Raw genomic sequence first — 21,794 nt, 5'->3', positions numbered from 1 at the left:
TTATATTTTATCAAAATTATGGAAAATAAGAAAAAGGTGGCATCAAAAGAAACTTCACCTACAACTTCCCTAATTAGGAATAGCTGTTATGTTTTCTTTTAGCTATTTTTATAATTATATTTTAGAGTTATACACACACATATAGATAGTCATGGGGCACATAATGATGCTTCAGTTAGTAATGAACAGCATATATGATGGTGTTCTCATAAGAATATAACAGAGCTGGAAAATTTCTGTTGCCTAGTTATGCTATGGCGACCCTGACTCTGCAGTGCGGTGCTCTATTCACATTTGTTGTGATGGCAGTGTAAACAAAACTACTGCATTGCTACTCATACAAGAGTATAGCACATACAATTATGTACAATGCATGCTATTGCTAATCATAATAAACAACTATGTTGGGGCTTATAAATTTGCTATGATTTCTTATCATTATTTTTGAGTGTACTTCTTCTACTTATATATAAAAAAGTTAACTGTAAAACAGGCCCGGACAGGTCTTAGGAGGTATCCGGAGGAAAGCATTGTCATCATAGGAAATGACAGCTCCATGCATGTTATTGTCCCTGAAGACCTTCCACTGGGACAAGATGTGGAGGTGGAAGACAGCAATATGGACAGTCCTGTCCCTGTCGCAGGTAGCCCTAGGCTAGTGTGTATGTTTGCGATTGTTTTTTAACAAAAAAAAATTTAAAAAGTAAAAAAAAAAAAAATTAAAAAACAGAAAAAACGCTTTTAGAACAAGGATATAAAGAAATTCTTTTTGTACAGCAATGTGATGTGTTTGTGTTTTAAGCTCACTGACAATACAAAAAAATCAAAAAGTTAAAAAGCTTAAAAAGTTTATAAAGTTAAAAAAGTTACAGTAAGCTAAGGTTAATTTACTATGAAACAAAGAAAATGTTAAACATAAATTGAGTACAGCCTAAGTGCACAGCGTTTACAAAGCCTACAGCAGCATACAGTCATGTCCTGGGCCTCCGCTTTCACTCACCACCCAGAGCAACCTCCAGGTCTGCCAGCTCCAGGTGTCCCGTTTTCTAGCTTTTATTCCATATGTTTGCTGTGCCTTTTCTCTGTTTAGATCAGTTTAGATAAACAAATTCCATCGTGTTACAGTTGTCTATAGTACTCAGTACAGTAATATGCTGTATAGATTTGTAGCCTAGGAGCAAGAGACTATACTGTACATCCTAGCTGTGTAGCTAGGTTAGCTGGAGCTGGAGCGTGTGAATAGCCGCAGCTGTGTAGTAGGCTACACCCTCCAGGTTTGTGAGGTACGTAAAAAATGTTTACACAATGACAGTCCCCTAAAATGTATTTCTCAGAGCGTATCCCTGTCGTTAAATGATGCATGGATGTACACACATACATATATGTCTGTGTGTGTATATATATATAATTTGTCTCACAAGCTTTTATATTTAACTGTATAGTCGTTTTTCCATGTAATTACGAACTCCTTGTAATCATATTTTAATGGTTGTGTAACAATCCATTCCTTCTACCTAAAATGCTCTTCTCTTCATGCCTATCTGTGAAACTTCTGCCCAATGACCAATCCTCACTGCAAATTTCATTTTCTCTTTCAGCTCTTCCTAATCATATTAACTTTCGGTGCCTCTTCCTTCCTCTGTTCCTCTGAACTCAGACTATGTCATGCTCGATTTTACCTGTTTCGTTGTTGTATTTGTGTCTCTGGAACTGTTGGCTCAAAATGTTATTATAGAAGTGAATGAATTGTGTGTGTGTGTGTGTGTGTGTGTGTGTGTGTGTGTGTGTTTTCCGAGACGGAGTTTCGCTCTCCTTACCCAGGCTGGAGTGCAATGGCGCCATCTCAGCTCACCGCAACCTCCGCCTCCTGGGTTCAGGCAATTCTCCTGCCTCAGCCTCCTGAGTAGCTGGGATTACAGGCATGCGCCACCGTGCCCAGCTAATTTTTTGTATTTTTAGTAGAGACGGGGTTTCACCATGTTGACCAGGATGGTCTCGATCTCTTGACCTCGTGATCCACCCGCCTCGGCCTCCCAAAGTGCTGGGATTACAGGTTTGAGCCACCGCGTCCGGCCAAGTTATGTGTATTTTACATATGTACCTACCATATTACCTGAGGACAAGGTTAAGATATATTTATCCATGTTAGCTATAGTGTCTACCAAGTTCCATGCATATATAGGACTTTAATTATCAAATAAATTAATCTGTGCTGCTTCGCTTGAGCCTAAAAAGATACCAGAGTTTGTAGCAACATAAGCTGAAACTGGAATTACAAGTTCTTGGATTATTGATTATCTAAGGTTGCTAAACTGATGTTATAAGGACTTCTGAAATACTAGGATATTTACATAACTATCTAATGTTACAGACTTCCTAAAACCATGTTATGATGGAACTGTATGGGAACTTTGCAGTTTCTGGATTTGACCATTTAATCTTTTTGGTAAGAAATTGGGGCCAGGGAGATGCCTGATGCCCTCAGCCATCACTGTTAGAGTGAGGGGTGAGTTGAAAGTCTGTGCTTCTAGTCCAGGGCTGAATTAATTGCTGCAACTTACTACCTTGATTTTCTCAGGGCTGTTCTTGTTTTGATCATTTAACAGAAATATCAGATTCCAAAAACAAAAATTATCTGGCCAAATTTGGGTTCTTCAAGGCTCTTATTTTTGTGTTACTCCTATTAGAGTAGTTATTTGCATTTGAAAGCAACTACCTGATTCTTCAGGGTACTTCAAAGGTCAAATTTCACTACTAAGCTACACTTCCCTCAAAATACACGTTTAGGTGCCAGAAATTCCTTCTAGCTTAGTAATGAACGTTTCTGAGTATGAAATAATCACAGACACTGGAAATTAGAAAGGATCTTAAGACTGTCAGTCTCCATGATCTTATTTTATATTCAGGGAATTGAATTTTAGAGGCCGTAGCTGAAGGCTCCCGTAGCAGTCAGGAGCAGGAACAGAAATCTTTCCAAGATAACACTGAGTCATCGTCTCTGGGTAAAGTCAGAAGCAAATGAAGGAAGGCCTTGCCCTCATGAAGGTAGTATAACAATGTGATAGTTACTGGCCAACTCGCTAGCTAATGAGCATAGTAAAGATATTTCCAATAGAAAACAAGCCAGATTCAGACGTTGACATGACCCGGATGAGTCAAAGATGAGTGTGAAGAGACATCAAGGAGGGTGATGACGGGGAAGCGAGCTGTTATTAAAACAACCCCTTGCTTTGCCGTGGTCACAGCCTCCAGTCAGTGAGCTCACAGAGGTCTGGTGCTTTCTTTCATTTGGTATCTCCAGCACTTGGAACACTCATTTGGTCTAGCTCCTACTAGTGAATGAGCGTCGAATGAATGAAGGGTCTGATGAGAGAGAGATGGCTAAACAACCATAGCTTTGTAATTAAAAAAAGAGAGACAAAAACATAAATAGCAAAAACCAAAACTCAAATATAATTTTGATACTGGTTTGTAAACATTGAGTGTCTCATTAAGGCTTTGTTAAGTACATCTGGCTTGAGAAACTGTATTTCAATCACTTAGATATGAAAAACGGGACATGTGAGTAAACTACACAGTGTTGACCACACAGACGGTAAGTGGGAAACCAGCTGTAATCTACTCAACGTAGTTGCCCAATTAGTTATTTATTTATTCACTCATTCATATGACACCCAGGTGTCATTTGGTGGGATACAAAACTGACAAGTTGACTGCTTTTAAGGAGCTCATCATGTATCTACTCCAAATATATGCAGTTTCTTCCCTCTCCACCTCCACTCTAAATGTGTATGGTCTCTAGCATAAAATGAAATGAGAAAATATGACATAGAAAACATTTTAAGGGAGTTTGGCACTAGTCTTTAGGTGTTGTCAACAGGAATTTAAGGATGTCCACTTAATTCGTGATTTTGTCCGCAAACCTGGGAATTCAAAAATGATTCTGGAATTTCCTTCAAACAAGATACCTGTCCTCCAAAGGCATTTATACATCTCAGAAATGTAGGTAGTGGCGGCTGCTCCCCCACCCACCACCAACCAGGTCTAATGTCATAAACTCTGCAGGAACCCTCTCTGTTGTTGGGCACATTCAAGACTCACAGTCAGTCCTGACATGGGCAAAACTTGTTTGCTCGGCACTTGCACTAACCTGAGGTCAGTTAAGCAAACCCACAAACACAATGGCTTGGGTACGAGACATCGTTCTACTTAGAGTGGGCTAAGATTTCTAAAAATGCCCACAGCAAGCAACTCAGGATGACTACCCAAAATGTAGATAGAGTAATAGAGAGATGTGTTCTGGCTAAAATCAACCAATAACCAGAAAACTGGTAACCTGTCTGATGTTCCAGTCCAACGGTTTTTATTTCATTGTTTTCGGTGAATTCTACTGAAAAGCAAAGATTCTTTTCAATTAAAAAAATTTTATTATAGCATACAATGATTATGTGTAAAAATTAAGATTATATAGTTAAACACTCTGAGCAGGAATGATAAATAAAATATTTAACTGGAAATGCATTAAGCAGTCAGAGCAGATACTGACCATAGACAACTGTACTGGTGTGTATTAATACTGGCCCTGTTTCTGCATTGAGCTCTGGTCTGTGTTACATGGAAATGACACTATATACCTCTTACAGGTGAAGAGCAACATATAAAACGTCTGAATTATATTTAATGCCCATTATACAGGTAAATAGCAACATCAAACACAGGAGTATTTATTCTTTTTCTCACTTCCTCCACTTTTTCTCTTATTTAGATTAATAGGTTATTAATAATTATTAATATTAATATCTATCAATATACTAAAATATTAATATATAGTGAATTAATATATATTATATATTAATCATATATGTGTGAATTAGTATATATTAATATTAACATATTAACATATAGTAATATATTAATATCTATATATTAACATATAGTAATATATTAATATCTATATATTAACATATAGTAATATATTAATAATTATTATAGATTCTATTAATACAAAAGCATATTGTGTATTATGTCTTCCTACTTAAGAAAACACAAAACAAAACAAAAGCAAAATACTTCCTTTATACTATACCAACTTCTGTCTACCCTGTTCTATTTCTTTTCTTTATAGTAAAATTCCCAGAGTTTTTTCACACTCACTGTCTTCCTTTCTCTTTCACTTGCTCCTGAACCTCCTTTAAATGGGCTCTCTGCCCTCTTCTGAAAATGCTCTCATTAAAGTTACCAGGGTTATGCTCATTGCCAAATCCAACGGACAGCTCTCAGGCCCGCCTCGTGTGAATGTTTGCAGATACTGACCATAGACAACTGTACTGGTGTGTATTAATGCACTGGCAGTTGCTTTCGCTCTCCTCATTGAAGCATTCTTTCTGCCTTCTTTGCGGAATCCTTCACTTTTCAGTTTTGAAAGTTCAGTCCTTGAACTTCGTCTCTTTTCAAATGATACGTACACTCTCGGAGATCTCCTCGAACTCCCAGACTTCAGTGACTACTTCTGCAGAAACCTCCCCAACAGGGACCCCGCCTTCCTTGACCACACCCTGCAGTGGCAATCGCTGTCTCTCTGAGTCTCTTTTTCTGCTTTGTCTTTCTTTATAGTGCTTATTAACACCTACTGTTCTGTGGTCTATCTAGCCTATCTCTATTGTTTGCCTATTGTCTGTCTTCTCTACTAGAATATAGCAATAGACGATAAAAACTATCTGGTTTACTGATGCTATTTTAATACCTAAAAAAAGTGTCCCGTCCGGAGTATGGGCTCACTATATATTTGTTAAGTAAATAAATGAATGTTCACAAATGGGGATAAAAGGCTACTAAGCGAGATCCTTTTCACGCTATGTAAATATATGAAAAGTAACCTTATTTTAATTTGCAATGGCAAATTATGTAAGGGGTTGGCCAGGTCTGCCATGGGTCAAATCTAGCCATGCTTCTTTCTTTTTTTTGGAGACAGAGTTTTGTTCTGTCGCCCAGGCTGGAGTGCAGCAGTGTGATTTCAGCTCATTGCAACCTCCGCCTCCTGGGTTCAAGCGATTGTCCTGCCTCAGTCTCTTGAGTAGCTGAGACTACAGGTGCATGCCACCATGCCGGCCTTTTTTTTTTTTTTGTATTTTAAGTAGAGACGGGATTTTACCATGTTGGCCAGCCTGGTCTCAAACTCCTGATCTCAAGTTATCCACCCACTTCAGCCTCCCAAAGTGCTGGGATTACCAAGTGTGAGCCACCATGCTTGGCCTATGCTTATTTCTTTGACATATTGTCTGTGGCTGCTTTACCATTGCAATGACCACAGTAGAGTAGTAAAGACAGAGATGATGTATGGCCCACAAAGCCAAACATACTTACGATTTGGAACTTTCCAGACAAAGTGTGTTGGTCCCTGGGCTATAATACACATTAGGAAGCAGTAGAATGTAAAGGTTGGGAGTATAGCTCTGGAGCCAGATGTCCCAGGTTCAAATGCCATTTCTTCCTTTGCCCTGCTGTGTCTTTGGTTGAGTCACCTCTTCCTCAACCATTAAATGGAGATAACACCAGTACTAACGGCATTGGGTGATTGTGAAGATAAAATGAGTTAATACTTGTGAAATACTTAAAATCATCTAGAAACATGCTAATGAACATTACTGTATGGGGGGAAAGTAACTGAAACTGGTTTGAAAGAATTGAGGACAGGTACATCAAAGTGTAGGTATGAGAATTTGATTTATCCTGACAGACACATTGCAAGTGACTAAGTTCATTTTTTTCCTTCACTGGTTCTGTCTGTTGAATCTTGGGTTCGTTGGTACGAGCAGATACATTTTCCTTCTGTTACAGATGGAAAAATTTACACGCAGACTGTGTTTTTGCTTAACTAATTTTTGCAGGATACGACAAAAAGCAAGTAATCGGTGTGTCATCTACTCTCTGTTTTGATGGAATTTAGGAAAAAACTCAGTTGAAATCAGACAGACAGGCACTGTGTAGGAGTCTGGTGGGCCTCTTTTCATTTGATTTTACCCTTAGGTGAACAGTGTCAAAGGCATCCTAGGATGACTCCCCAAGCATCCTAGCAAATGTCCTCTTCCAGTCTTGGTCTTCACACTTGGAATCTCTGTGTGATTTGTCCTGTCTGCTCTTCAGTCCTGTCCAGGTGAAGTTCTTCCTTTTCTGGGATGGCTTCCAGTGAGCTTCCATTCTGTCAATGCCTGGGACCCATTCACTTGGCCCCTAGCTGAAGGCATATTTGTTAACTTTTTAATTTTCAATCATGTAAAAAACATCCTATTTTCACAAACTAGAGTTCTATTTCATTGAGACGAGAGACTGAGCCTTACCTTCATGAGATGCTCAGCACGTAAGAAGAGTGCCCTACACAAAGCATCTGCTTGGAACCGACTACTATCTATCTATCGATGGAAATTATGTATACATATATATTTTTTTTGAGACAGTCTCACTGTGTCACCCAGGGTGGAATACAGTGGCATTATCATAGCTCACGGCAGCCATGAAGTCCTGGCCTCAAGGGATCCTCTAAAAACTGATGGGTTTCACAGGCACGAACCACCATGCCCGGCTAATCAGTGGTAATTCTTGGTGTGGCTTCTAGGATACAGCACCTGCTGATGTCTCCCGCCTCCTGCATCTTGTTCTCACGTTCTGTGCTGCGGCTACCATGGTCCAACCTTCCATGCTCATGTCCACCTCTTGCTAGTCCCTATGTCTGACTTGCTATTTCCTCATCTTCGCATTGTCGATGGCCAAGTCATCCTTCAACAGTCACTGCTTCAAGGAAGCTTCTAGAACAGGTTTTCTCACTCTAGACCAAGACCAAGTTGGGGCCTCTCCTCAGACTGCTCTGCCTTTTCCTTCATGGTACCATCACATCTATAGTTATAGACTGAATTTTTATGTGGTTATCTGGTTAATGTCAATCTCTTCCACTAGAGTGAGCTCTCCATGACGAAGAACAACGTTTGCTTAAATGACATTTTATCCCCAGCATCTAGTGTAGTGATGGACTCATAGTTTTTGAATGAATGAGCGGTGATTAGCTGACAAAGATAAAGGGATGATTACATTCTTGCATAGTGGGAAAATGTATTCCATAAAATTTTGCTGACTCTCCTTCATGTGCCAGTACTGAGCTGGGTACTGGGGATGCAGCACAGAACAAAGGAACGGTGGGAAGAGGTGAGATGCAAATGCCACTCTCTATCTCTGCTCAGTCCAGTGGACAGTCAGGGTTTCCCTCATAGTGAGCCTGGCTTGGTTTCCCAGGTGTAGAGAAAGTAACTATTTTGTCTAGAATCTCCTATCATGGTATCCCAATATGGTCATTAGTGAAAAGTTATTAAATACGCAAAACTGAGGCTTCCTATCAGTTACCCCTCGAAGTCACTAAGGCCAACTAATAGCTTTTTATGAAAGAAGGACATTTTCTAATTGGCTTATATCTTTCCTCTCTCCACATCCCAACCCATCTAAAATTAAACACCAGCAAATGTGCCACCTTTTTCTATTATCCATACCTTACCTATTATTTTTCATACATTGCTAATTATGAGTGTTGTGTAATCCTTTTTGTTCAAATTTGCATACATAGTATTCTTGGTTTTTTCCTCTCAAATGACCATGGTGTTAAAGTATGTACAAGGCAGTCATACTACAAGCTATCATGGTAGTTAGTTTAGTTTCCATTTCTGTTCGCTTGTGTGTTTTATTGTACTGACTAGTGTTACAGGTGAAGGATAGAAACTTCATTGAATCTGGACTTACATGTATTCCTTTAAGCACAATGTCCAGTACAGCTCCATTGTATAAGAGCGCCAATATCTGAGCCTGGCGCAGTGGCTCACGCTGGTAATCCCAGAATTTTGGGAGGCCAAGGTGGGCGGATCCCGAGGTCAGGAGTTCAAGACCAGCCTGGCCAACATAGTGAAACCCCACCCCCCTGCCTTGGTCTCTACTAAAAATACAAAAGATAGCCGGGCATGGTGGCAGGCAGCTATAATCCCAGCTACTCAGGAGGCTGAGGCAGGCGAATCGCTTGAACCTGGGAGGTGGAGGTTGCGGTGAGCCAAGATTGTGCCACTGTGCTCCAGCCTGGGCAAGACTCCACCCCAAAAAAAAAAAAAAAAGGCCAACCGTAGTGGCTCACACCTGTAATCCCAGCACTTTGAGAGGCCAAGGTGGGCAGATCATGAGGCCAGGAGATCGAGACCATCCTGGCCAACATGGTGAAACCCTGTCTCTACTAAAAATACAAAAATTAGCTGGGTGTGATGGTGCACGCCTGTAGTCCCAGCTACTCGGGAGTCTGAGGCAGGAGAAACCCTTGAACCAGGAAGTCGGAGGTTGCAGTGAGCCGAGATCTTGCCACTGCACTCCAGCCTGAAGTGAGAGGGAGACTCAAAAAAAAAAAAGGCGCCAGAAAACAAGGTCTCATAAGTCACAGAATCCCACAATGACAAGAGACTTGGGGACAATCTATCTAATTCCCATATTTTGCAGATGAGAAAACAGATCCGTTGAGATTAGATAGCATGTCTTCTGAATCTGGGACAAAATCCCTGGTTCTCCTGATTACCATATCATGTGCTCTTTATATTTTGTTCTATGCCTTCATACTACTTTTCAAATCTTTATGAAGTGACAGATTTCCCCTTGCTAGCAAGAGTAGACCTTTGACCAAAAAGCTAAAAAAGAGAAGTGCTGTTAAAACCCCCCTCTGTGCTTTTGTGCAACAAAGCCTTTTACACATCATTTAGAGAAAAGAGATTGCATTGCAGGTTGCTCCTTCGTGGCATTTAGGGATCATTTCTCTGTGAGAGTAAGACCCTCAGTGGAACTGTTGATTGCGTGGTATAGGGTGATTGATGGATATCAATTTCCGTTTACATATTTCTGATCTATGACATCATGCATTTGGAACATGCCTCCAAACATATGAGGTTGGCCGAGGGAAAGAAAGACATTTCTCAGCCCAGCTGTTGACTAAATAGCCATTATATTCTTGAAACCAAGATGATATTGTTTCTCTGAGATTTTTCTCAGGTTGCTACCCTCAGATTGATCTGGAGGCACTGAGAATGCTTTTGCTATACTATTTGAACATGCCCAGTTGCAACTTCCAAGTTTCGTTAGTGGCTTACCAACAACTTTCTGGCACAAAACAATGAACGCCTTCCTGAATGGTGAGTCGGGAAAGCCCAGCACCTGCTCGGCCTTTGTATTCTCCTCTCCAGCACCCTGGGGATAACCGTTTTGTAGAACAGGAGCTGGTCTGTGCCGGCTGCCAAATGGAGAACCCTGATTAGAATAATGCCCAGCAGGTTTCTGCTCTCTCTTCTCCTTTCCCACCCTTAAACAAACTAGGGGATGGCTGTTGCTAAGGGCCAAAATAACAAGACCTGCGTGCTTTTAATTGTTATCTTAACAATTAAAGCAACGGCTGTTTAATTGTTGTTTTAAAGTCCATGAGCCGTCATCCATGGGAAGGAAAACTCAAGACACTGAAAAAGCTAAGGTAACCTCCTGAACTTAAACAAGAGAGCAATGTATTCAAAGAATGAACAAAGAATGAGCACATTTATATCTGAGAAGAAACATTCTCTGTTTTAACTAATATTGGCCAGATCAGACAATGCATGAGTATGGCCAGTAATCCAGTCAAAATGGGTGATTTAAATACTGTTTTAAATTGAACTGGGTGCTAGGCAGGCCTTTGATTCTTTTAGTGTCTTTACTTTTGCTCATTATATGGATGAGGGAGTTGCTTCTCTGGGCTTCGTCTTTCTTCCCTTTTCCTTCCATTCCTCTCACATTCTCTTCTCCTAGAGCTTAAGCGGAGCCTGAGTTAGGAGACAAGGAGCAACCACCGAAGTGCCCATTGTCCCCGACTTTGAGTCCCACATAATCCCAATGATGATAGTTCCTGAACAAAATACTTATTCACTGATGAGACCTGATTCATGTAGCGACCAACGGCCCTCTGAAGGTTTGCTGAAAAATCAGCCTTCGAAAGGCAGACTGAGAGGAGAAAAGGTGTACAAATTTATTTGCCATGTATACATGGAGGGCTTTTGGAAGGAACACCCAAGGATACAGAGGAAATTGTCCATTTTTATGCTCAAACAAAGAATGGACAGCTATGTAGAAATATGATTAGGCAAGAGGGTGATGGTCTAATGCTAATGGACTGAGTGGGAAACCCACCAAGGCCTGCCTGCCTGGATTCTTCTTGGCCTCTCAGATCATGCATTCTTTCTTTTTGGGTATGGGGCAGGGCCCTCTCTGGAATGGGGGTCTTATGACCTACAGTTCAACGAAGTATGTCAGATCATTTCTTTATGGCCAATTTTTTTACACAGAAAGGCGGAGGGAAAATTAGAATACTATTTGTAAGTTTTATGGCTGGCTTTGGAGCAAAGGGGTTTTGTCCAGGTGACCAGCTAGACAACAGGGCTTCTAGTTCCTGTGCTAGCCTTAGGAGAGGATGAGACTGAGGCAGGAGGGCAGGAGGTCAGAGAGAAACTTTTGCTTTCTGAGGCTGTTGCTGAGGCTGTCATTTTGAGGTATTCTTTTTGAGGCCCAACATCTACACAGATTTCAGGAGATAATATGTGTCAACTGAAAATGCTTCACATGAAAATTCCAATGACAGGATGTTTAAGAATTCTAAAATACTGTCTTCTCTCATGCATTCTTTCTTGAGGACATCCTGGCTAAATAAGTAAAGGTGTATTAGAATGGAACATTACCTTGTTCTGTCTTATAAATGGTTTCATTTTTTTTTCTTTTGGATGAGAACAGATAGATCCCTCTTAGAACACAACTTGATGAGTTTCTTGTTAGAATAGAGAGGAATGGAGAAGCAGAGGGCATTAGGATATTGGAAGACATTGCAAGACCCAGCAGTTTGAAAAGCACTTTAAGTTTTCTCCATTCCTATTGAGAGAGAGAGAGAGAGAGAGAGAGAGAGAGAGAGAGAGAGAGAGAGGGGGAGAGAGAGAGAGAGAGAGGGGGAGGGAGGGAGGGAGGGAGGGAATGAGATGATCGCATTTGATCCTTTGAAGGACTGGTACTCAGTAAGGAAGAAGTCCTGGGCAATGTGAATCAGTTCAAGTCAACATCAGTGATGACTTATGTTCTGAGCATTTAGGGGAGGGTGGAATTCCACACCATCCTGCTGGTAACCTCAGAAGGCTTGTGTTCACAGTGACTGTATCCCTTAAGGCAGTTAGAGGCTGAGACTAGATGGAATAATGATGACAGAAATGTTACTAAACTTTGTCCTCTGAAAGGAGTCTGGAGTGTTGCGGTATAGGAAGCTGTTTAATATCAAATGATTTTCCCTCTTGGTGCCTTAAGAAGAAAACATTGGTGTGTGTCTTCAATAAGTCCTCTGATCTGTGGGGCACTGATAATTGATTCAAGAAAAAGAAAGTATCGATTTGTATATACACACACACAAAATAACTATGTATGCACATAATATGTGTATGCATTTTCTGTATGCTTTGTGTGTGTGTAAACATCTTTTGGTAAAACTTATTAATAAAAATATGAAACTGATGTCAATATCTTTGGGCCAAAACAGTCCATATGTATGTAACAATTGATAAGGGCATAATTATTCATTTTGCAAAACAATTATTTCTTCACAAATTGATTCCTCACAAGATTATAAATGAATGAACTAGTAAACTTCCATAGATCCTTTACAATAGGATTTGCATATTAGTATTTATAATAATATTAAAATTAGCATTTATAAACCTTTTGTGTCAGGTACTGAGCTATGAGCTTTACATGAAATACCTCATTTCTGTCTCCCAAAAATCATTGTCTTCTACTTTTTTTTTTTTTTTTTGAGACGGAGTTTCGCTCTTGTTGCCCAGGCTGGAGTGCAATGGCGCTATCTCGGCTCACCGCAACCTCTGCCTCCTGGGTTCAGGCAATTCTCCTGCCTCAGCCTCCTGAGTAGCTGGGATTACAGGCACGCGCCACCATGCCCAGCTAATTTTTTGTGTTTTTAGTAGAGATGGGGTTTCACCATGTTGACCAGGATGGTCTCTATCTCTTGACCTCGTGATCCACCTGCCTCGGCCTCCCAAAGAGCTGGGATTACAGGCTTGAGCCACCGCGCCCAGCCCTTCTACTTTTTAAAATTCGAGGTTTACACCTGTTCCCCAAAAAGTATTAAAATAAAATAAAAATTAAAAAATAAAGATGTTAGCCTAATTGAAAAACAAACAAACCCTTAAGGTTTAGAAAACTTAGTAACTCTCCCAGAGTCACACTTTAATAAGAGAAGTAGCTGGGACCCTGGCCCTATACCCTGTACCTCCCTCTTCTCAACAGAATTTCTGTGTTTTGGAGTACCATGGCTCTTATGCAAAGCAACACATCTGTACACATAGCTTGGGCCAAAGCAATCAATCCCATAACTAAGGTGTAAATAAAAATAAGAATATTAACTCCTGGCGTGGATCCAAATATCATTCATTTTGTCCAATGTTCTCCTTCTTATCATTAAGCAATCTGCTTTTTTTTTAAGTTTGGGAAAACATGATATCAATAAATTCGCTGCATTTTTGTTGTGTAACCACATGGCAAATGCTAGTCCTGGGCATGGAAAGACAGGCACAGTAAACAAAGACAGAATGAGGAAAAACTGCGAATCTAGATTTTTCCTCTGTGTAAGGAGGTATAGTTCCCTTGGTACAGAGTGAACTACGCAGAGGCTAAAGCCTTTGACTCCTGGACAAGAAACTGTTGACATTGCTGTAGTGAATCACTCCTCATACACAGCTCTTAATGGGGATCAAACCAATTCCAGCATTTCATGATGTTGCCCAAAGATAATTCAGTCTAGCACCTGGATTGTGTGGAAATCCACTGGATCCCTCCCCCACTCGCACAGACTCACCCTACATACACACTGCTTATATAGCAACAAGCATGAGTGAGTGATAGAGTTGGACAAATGATTAATACTTACTCAGTTAATAAAATACAGGGTTGTTTTCCTAGAAACACCAGCACGGCAAAGGGAAACAGAGAGAGGAATCGCACTCCTACCAGAGAGATGAATGGGTGTGAGAAAATGTGAGGGAGACTCGTTCCATAAACATAACTGAGGCTAAAGATCACTGCAGCCCAGCCGGGCTAAACCATGGAGAAGATGACTATTCCAGGCTGGGCAAGTGGGGTGCTATCTATCGAGGAGTGGGTAGGACAAGGGGTCCAGGCCTCATGCTTATCTATTAGGTAAAGTTTTGATCTCAAGGCTGGGAAAGGCATGGCCAGAAATAAATGTTTAGGACATAACATTCTTTCCATGTTAGGACACCACATTCTTGCTATTTGGTGACAAATGACTGAACAGGGAGCTTGGTCCCATTTGTGATCTAATTCTATAAATATGAAATCCCGGGCATCTGGTTCAGAGCCTTCCAGGAAAGAGTTAAAGCCCAATATTGCTGCCTCACTCTGTTCTTCCTTTTTGGTGAATGATAGGCTGGGACATGAACTTGCTGCCTTCTGTAAGTGCTTTCTCTTCCTTTCTGTGGATTCTATTTCTGCCTTCTATGGGAGAGAACAGCTCCCTTGCCTTTCCACTTCCCCTGGGTTTGAAAACACTCATAGTAGAACATATACCTTCCATCTGAAGACTACATATACAAGATGAAAGAAATGGAAAATCATCTGCATGAAAAAAAACCAGAGATGAGCCTATGGGCGTGCCTGAGTGTGCGTGTTTAGTGTAGGAAGTGACTGAAGAGGAGTCCAGCTACAAGAACTTGCTGCAGAGATTCTCTAACAGCCTGAACAAAGCCTCCAATAATAGACGGTGACATTTACACAAATATTTGTGGTTGTGCTTTTCATTTCTTCTTATAGGAAACAAGTAAGGTTTTTAAATGCTTTAGCGATGTGATCAGTAGACAGTAGTGGGAAAGAATTTCTCTGAAACCTGACTTGCAATCAAAATAAGGAAGGAAGATCTGAGAGAACTGAGACTATTTCAGCTAATCAGGATATGGCACTTTCCGGTATCTGGGTGTCCAAACAAGTGTTTTGAATTCAAAACTATTAACATGTGTCACTTTAATAAATATTTTCATTTGAAGTTGATTGGATGGTTACATTTTTGGCAATAATCTTGTGGTCTGTTGCTTACATTACCTGACCTACAGTCTATTTTCCTCGTGTTGGCTGTGGGAAAGAAAAAGAGTGAAAAATATCTTGGAACCTGAAAAACAGCACTGAGAATGTGACTCATTTTTTAATTAAACCCCTTCAAATAAAAGCTCTCCAAGGATTGCCCCTTCACTGTCTGTGATATGTGTAGCCAAGAAAAGAAATAAGTTCCCCTGGTATCAAAAAGATAAGGGGAAAAATCCGCAAAATGAGATGAGGCTATTTTTTTTTCTGAGCCTGAAATAGGAGGTCAGGGCTCTGCAGTCATCCTTTTGACTTCTAACTAAACCAGAATCAAGTTACTCCCTTGGGTTAAAAGTGTTTTCAGGGAGTCCATAATATATGTCCTAATTGATCATTTCAAAATCCCCACACAGCAACATCCCCTAGTGGTCTGAATGCCTTTTTAGTCCTCTGGTATTTGCAGAATCTTAAACAAATTGTATGAGACAGTCCTTGGCTAATTCCAAGGACCTTTAGGAGGAGTGGGAGAGAAAGGGGAGGATGTGGACTGGATGCAGCAAAGTGATCTCTCAAATCAGCACGAGGCTGGGTGTGGCGGCTCATGCCTGTAGTCCCAGCACTTTGGGAGGCTGAGGCGGGCGGATCATCCGAGGTAAGGAGCTTGAGACCAGCCTGGCCAACATGGTGAAATCCCATTTCTGCTAAAAATACAAAAATGAGCTGGGCGTGGTGGTGCATGCCTATAATATCAGCTACTTGGGAGGCTGAGGCCGGAGAATCCCTTGAACCCGAGAGGTGGAAGTTACAGTGAGTCAAGATTGTGCCACTGCACTCCAGCCTGGGTGACAGAGACTTTGTCTCAAAAGAAAAAAAAAAATAAAAGAGAGAAAAGAAAAAAAAAATCAGCATGCATTGGGAGAGTCTGTGGATGGGCAGCCCTAGTCTGTGTGTGTGTGTGTGTGTGTGTGTGTGTATGTGAATATGTTATGCGTGTGGGTATACATGTGAATATGTGTATGTGAGTAGGTATGCATGTATACATGAATGTGTGTATGTGCGTATGTATATGTACATGTATATGTGTATGTGAGTATACGTGTGTATACAAGTGTACTTCTATATGTAAGTGCATTTCCTATTAGAGTCTAGGCTCTTTGAGGCAATTTATCAGAATATTTAAAGGCATAGGCTTTGGAATCATAGACCAAGGGTTAAATCCAGGTGCCATCATTCTGTCATTCTCTAGCTGCATGACTGCAGACATGCTGCTTAATGTATCTTGGCCTTCGTTTCTTCACCTGTAAATGGAGATAAAAGTAACACCCTTCTTATTAAGATTGCTGCTGTGAGATAGCATGTGGGAAGTGATTTGCACAGTATTTGATGTAAGCAGCTCCCGGTGGCGAGATCCTAGATATCATTAATTGGCAATCTCCTCCCTCCACAGATCCTAGAGCAATTTTCCTCTCCCCTCCCTTCCTCTCTCTTCCCCTCTCTTTTCCTTCTGTCTCTTTCTTTCTGGTGGGTGTTTCGTGTAATACAGCTGACAGTCTGACTCACAACAGCATGCGGATTCTTGTTTCAGAGAGCTGCCTCTCACAGCCATCCGGAGAAGCACTGTCACTCCCTGTTCTGCTTGTACCGCTTCCCACGTAAGGCCATGGGTGCATACGACACAGTTCTGTGGCACCAACACTGGAGTCCTGTATGTGGAGAGAGGAGAGAGGGCCTCTCTCCACACCATATGGTCCAGAGCACAGAAAGTCCTCTACAGATGGAGAGGAAAGAAGCCAAATCTAAGGAATGCAATGGACTTTAGTTCCAGGGGATCATTTCATTTCATACAGACTTTAAACACTATCGAGTAGCCTCTTAAATGCCCATGTGTTCCACTAAGACTTAGTAAGAGAGAGACCTAGAAGGCACATTGCCCTTCCCACTTGAGGTGCATTACCATGCTGGTTTGGTGAAATGCTTTCTGGTGGGATACATTCTCTCTTGATGATGACAGTCACTTTCCAGCCACCTTTCATGTCTTCCATTTCCGTGTTTTCTACATTTCCTTCGTAGGGAATGTCATCCTTGGAGAGTCAATTACTTAGCTATGGGTTCAGAATTGCTTGTTGATTCAGTCAACAAATCTTTACTTAATAACATCCAGGTGGTAGGTACTGAGATGGATACTAGGAGAAGAGAGTCATTAAAGACACCGTCCTGAACTCAAAGTGCTCACAGTACAGTTGAGAAGAAAGAGAAGTTAGGGATTTCAGTGTAGTGTAGTAAGTGCCGTGATAACTGTAAGGGTTTGAGGGATGGTGGACGGAGAAAGGAGAGGTTAAGTAATGTATTCAGGGTCACAGAGCTTGTAAGGGGTAGAGGCAGAATTCAATCTCAGTGTCTATGACTATGACATCTGGGCATGTATACCGTAAGACTGATGCCTATTTCTTCAGTTCCCACATCACTGACTTTGGATAGATAATTAGTAAATAGTATATAGATTCTGAGATCAAATAATACCACAGTCACACTCATGTGGGCCATTTCAGTGGAAAATACAAAATGATGCATTATGTTTAAGAAAGAAAATGTTATAGTTAATAGTGACTGGAAGTAAGCTAATAGCATGGTAGAGGCTAACACTTATAACCAGAAAGAAGTAAGGATTATGTATAATGCGTCTGTCATGTTTATATCCAATTGCACATAAATGAAAACTTCAGGAGATTAGGAGATTATCCTGTCTGTGAGAACTGTGTTTGGTTCTGTGTATCAGAAACTTGACAGTCCAGAGCTGGTGCAGTCACTCAAGGAAGCCATCAAGGGCAGAGCCTCTGTTTTTTGTTTTGTTTTGTTTTTTGTTTTTCCAGTGATGAGGTCTTACTCTACTGCCCAACTGGCTTGTAGAGGTATGATCCTAGCTCGTTGTAACCTCACACTGAGCTCAAGTGATGCTTCTGCTTCAGCCTCAACTACCTGGGACTCCAGGTGCATGCCACCATGAATGGCTATTTTTTTTCCTCTTTGAAGTGACGGGGTTCTGCTATGTTGCCCAGGTTTGTCTCAAACTCCTAGCCTCAAACAATCCTCCCGTCTTGGCCTCCCAAAGCATTGGGATTACAGGTGTTAGCCACCAGGCTCAGCCAAGGGCACAGGCTTTTCACACCTCCGGTCCTATCATTCTTACCACATGCTTTGCATCCTTGTACAGTTGCAAGATGACTACCTCCTTCCAGCCATTGCATCTCTATTCAAAATGGAGAAAAAGGGAGCAGAGCTAAGAGTGAAAGATGCCTGCCAGCTGAGTTTGGTCCTTTTATTAGGCAAACAACCCTATCACCTTGCACTTTAATTTCAATGCCCTGTGTTGAGTAAGAAAACCACCTTGAGCTGCAAGGAGGCTGGAAAGCTGAATACTTTTACTGGGCTGAACTGCTCCCCTCAACAAAATCTGGGCTCTGTTAGTAATGAAGAATGGAGGAATGCATATTGAATAGGCAGCCAGCACTGTCTGACAGATTCCCTTAAGTAGATTAAATATTCATTTAAACTCTTATTATACCACTCATGCTCACAGAATAGATTAAAAAATATATAGGGCAAAAATGAGCTTTAATTCGGGCTTTGTTTGAATTATCATCTAGTTTAAATAAGTTCAGTGTAAGTTACAGAATTTGACTGTACAAAGGGAATGGATACTTTTTTTTTACCTTTTTTGTGTTGCTGCAGCCACAAAATGTTTGTTTTTGGTGATAGCCATCTAGCCTCCCAGTTATTTTACTCTCTCAAATGAAATATTACTATGCTGCTTTTATTATCTGTTTTTTTTAAATTCCCTAATTTGTGCCATTAGGTATTTTCCTTGGGTTGTAGTCAGAGATTTTGTAAAATATGCCTTGTATTTGGAATAAAAATTAACAGAAAAAAGCTGAATAGGATTATGAACAACAAAACCAAAGGGTTTAATCATGAATCAGTCAACACATATGTATTGAACATATTTCATGGCCAAGACAATTACACTGTAACACAAACCTTTATGATTTCCCTCAGCACCTGGCATACTATCCTACACATGATTGTCAATAAATGCTCTGACTGACAAAATTGCATGTGTCAGAGGATTTAAATAGTTAGAGAAATGTATTAGTCCATTTTCATACTGCTACGAAGAAATACTTGAGACTGGGTAATTTATAAAGCTGGAGTCACAATTCCACATGACTGGGGAGGCCTCACAATTATGGTAGAATGCCAAGGAGGAACAAAGGCACATCTTACATGGTGGCAGGCAAGAGAGTGTATGCAGGGGAGCTGCCCTTTATAAAACTATCAGATCTCATGAGAGTTACTAACTATCACTAGAACAGCATGGGAAAAACCCACCCCCATGATTCAATTACCTCCCACCTGGTCCCTCCCATGACACATGGGAATTATGGAGCTACAGTTCAAGATGAGATTTGGGTGGGAACACAAATATGTAATTTTGTAATATAATGTAATTTCACCTATCATCATCATCACCACAGTCTTTACTATTGGAAAATTACAGAACATCAGTTTCAAAATGAAGTAGCCAGCCAGACACGGTGGCTCATGCATGTAATCCTATGACTTTGGAAGACTGAGGTGGGTGGATCACAAGGTCAGGAGATTGAGACCATCCTGGCTAACATGGTGAAACCCTGTCTTTACTAAAAATACAAAAAATTAGCTGGGCGTGGTAATGGATGCCTGTAGTCCCAGCTACTTGGGAGGCCGAGGCAGGAGAATCACTTGAATCTGGGAGGTGGAAGTTGCAGTGAGCTGAGATCACACCACTGCACTCCAGCCTGGTGACACAGCAAGACTCTGTCTCAAAAAAAAAAAAGAATGAAGTAGCCATGATCTGGGATTGTTCAGAGAAAAGAATAAAAGTTCTGGGCCAGTCAGAAGTCCTGGAAAAGGGAAATAGAAATAAGCCTACCATCCACCAAGAGCCCAGTGAAAATCTTCCAGACCTTGGGGTGCTGCCACTTTTATTGCTGATTACTTTGATTATTCTTGTTTTAAGTTGCTGAGCCTTGTTTCTGACAGAAAAATGCACAAAGCAATTAATAGCTTGCATTAAGGCATTGCTATCATCTGATTGTGTTCGCCCAAAATTCTTACGTTGAAAATAAATTACCAATGTGATGCTATTAAGAGGTGGGGCCTTTGGGAAATGAGTAAGTCATGAGGACAGAGCAGTAATGAATGTGATTAGCATCTTTATAAGAGGTCCCGGAGAACTGCCTTTCCCCTTCCACCATGTGAGGACACAGTGAGAAGCTGCCATCTATGAACCAGGAAGCAGGCCCTCACAAGACACCAAATCTGCTGGTTCCTGGATCTTGGACTTTCCAGTTTCCAGAACTGTCTGAAATAAATTTCTGTCATTGATAAGCCACTCAGTTTATGGTATATTGTTATATCATTCTGAACAGACTAAGACAGGCAAAATGTCAACTGTGTTTGTTATAGCCCATTTAGAAACCTGCCAATTTGCAGATATATGTACCTAGTCTGAGTACCTGTGTAAACCAAACCCAAATTTAGAGTTGCACTTGAAATCATTCAAGAACTGAAATTTCAACACGTTCTGGAAGAAGACATGGTAATAAATATACCAATTGTTTCATTCAATCATTAACAAATATTTATTGAGGGCCTGTGACTTGCCTGGCACTGCTAAATGCTATGAATATAGTTGTAGCGAACAAAAACTAAGCTCCTGCTTTCATAAAGCTTCCATTATGGTGAGAGGAGCCAGACAATTAGCAAATAAATAAGTAAATGGGCATGTACATAGACACGCACACACAATCGGAAAATGCTAAGTACTTATAGGGAAACTAAAGCAGGGAGAGAGAATGGAAGATGGGAGTCATGGGGGGTGAGGGTGCTGTTTCAGATAGGCTAGTTAGAAAAGTCTAAGGGAACATTGGGACAGAAAACATGAAGATAAGGGAGTAAAACATGTCTATTTTTGGGAAAGAAGCTTCCGGATTAGAAGGCAAAAAAACCAAGAGCTGCTTGGCTGGTTTGAGAAACAGCATGTGGAAGATTCTGTGGATGGCAGTGAGACAGGGTATCTCAGAGGCCTGGTGTAATCGTCCGGGTGTTGTTTTTGAAACGTCACACATTTGGTCTAGGTCCTACTCCTCGCCTCACCACACAGAAAGCCAATCACTGAGAAGGCTTTGATTGGGTTCGGCAGCAGACAAAATGGGAACTCAGACTCAAATCCACCTCCCTAATGGACCAACACTAGAGGTTTCTATAGCAGGGAGGAAATATAACTGCAAGAAAACAGGAGCCTAAGGAAATGGCAAGCAGCAGTCACGATGAATGAGGGGTCCAGCAGCTCATTGCTTTGATGTGGTGATCTGGCGAGTTTCAGTTCTTTTGATACCTTTTTGGAGAGAGACCTGAAGGTCCTTTTCTGAGCAAGGAACTCAGACAAAACAAATATAAGTTTCAAGCTTTAAGACCAGAAGGGTCAATTTCTTCTTCTTTTTTTTTTTTTAACTTTTTTAAGTTCAGAGGTACCTTTGCAGGATTGTTACATAGGTAAACTTCTGTCATGGGGGTCAGTT

The sequence above is a fragment of the Callithrix jacchus genome, chromosome 19 (genome assembly GCF_049354715.1).
Source record: "Callithrix jacchus isolate 240 chromosome 19, calJac240_pri, whole genome shotgun sequence".
Lineage (NCBI taxonomy): Eukaryota > Metazoa > Chordata > Mammalia > Primates > Cebidae > Callithrix > Callithrix jacchus.
The sequence above is the reverse complement of the archived record's forward strand: the minus strand, read 5'-3'. Positions refer to the sequence as shown.